The 1,212-nt window shown below is 32.8% G+C and overlaps 1 non-coding gene across 1 annotated transcript; it reads right to left on the bottom strand.

The window, feature by feature from the left end:
* On the bottom strand, positions 1 to 107 carry LOC114689873. Its single transcript, XR_003733986.1, has one exon. It is a non-coding gene; the product is annotated as a U6 spliceosomal RNA (small nuclear RNA).
* Between the last annotated feature and the right edge of the window lie 1,105 nt (positions 108 to 1,212).

Here is a 1,212-nt window from a genome sequence, read left to right as displayed (position 1 = left end):
AAAAATATGGAATGCTTCACGAATTTGCGTGTCATCCTTGCGCAGGGGCCATGCTAATCTTCTCTGTATCGTTCCAATTTTAGTATATGTGCTGCCGAAGCGAGCACACTACTTTCTATTTTTAAGATTATAATAAATTACATTTCTCTCTCGTTTCCTCCTTTAAATCCCTCCCATATACCCCTCATTATTGCTCTTTCAATTTCTTTGTCTCCTTTTTCATTGCTATTGTGTGCACATATGAATATATATATATATATATATATATATATATATATATATATATATATATATTAAAGCTAACCTGTTCAGTCTTTATAATGCCTCCTCTGTCTCTCTTTTCTGTCCTTCTTTCCTTTTCCCTTCCTATTTTATTGCTGTACATTCTTTCAAACCAATCTTGAAAGGTTCTTTTACAGCGAAACTCTTATCAAGATTCCTCTAATTAAGAATTGTTACACATTCCAGCACATGGGAGCCCAAAGCAAGAAGATCTCTTTGATAACAAGGCCATCTTGGTCTACCTAGTGTATTCAAGGGCAGCAAGGACTGCATATAGAGATCCTGTTTTTAAAAAAAGAAACATTGTCAAAAGATTTTTAGCAAATATAACATAAGCTCAAATTTTATTTCATGCTAAGCCTGTGTACCTGTCCTACTTTCCTTCTGTAGAGAACATTCAGATCCAATTTAAGATCCATGGTTCTAAACCCTGGGGATCCTTTCTGAATGAATCATTTTTTTTTTCAATACCAATCTCTTCCTATGGCTAATTTTCAGGAAATGAGATGCAAAGGAAGATCACTTTGTGCTCCAGTAACACTGATTTTTCTCACTATTCTTTAAATAAATCAAGGTCATCTCTACCTCCAGAGATATGATATATAATCCTGCTCCTTAAAATTTACTTTTTTCAGATTTTTGCATGGTTGATCCTTTATGATTCAGTTTTATCACATTAACAATTTATCATTGAGTCTTTCCCAAAATAGTCTACTTTAAGTAGATATTTATCATTATCTATCTCATTATATGAATGACAAAATATTATAAGCACTCAATAAAAACATTATTAAATAATAATTTCAGCAAGGCAGCAGGATATAGAATTGACTTGCAGGAATAAATAGCTTTTCTAGACAACAACAGCAAACATAGAGAGTGGCAGATCATGGGCATACTCCCACTCATAATAGACTCAAAGGGAATAAA

The sequence above is a fragment of the Peromyscus leucopus genome, chromosome 10, assembly GCF_004664715.2.
Source record: "Peromyscus leucopus breed LL Stock chromosome 10, UCI_PerLeu_2.1, whole genome shotgun sequence".
NCBI classification, from domain to species: Eukaryota; Metazoa; Chordata; class Mammalia; order Rodentia; family Cricetidae; genus Peromyscus; species Peromyscus leucopus.
This window is presented reverse-complemented; position numbering and strand designations above follow the sequence as displayed.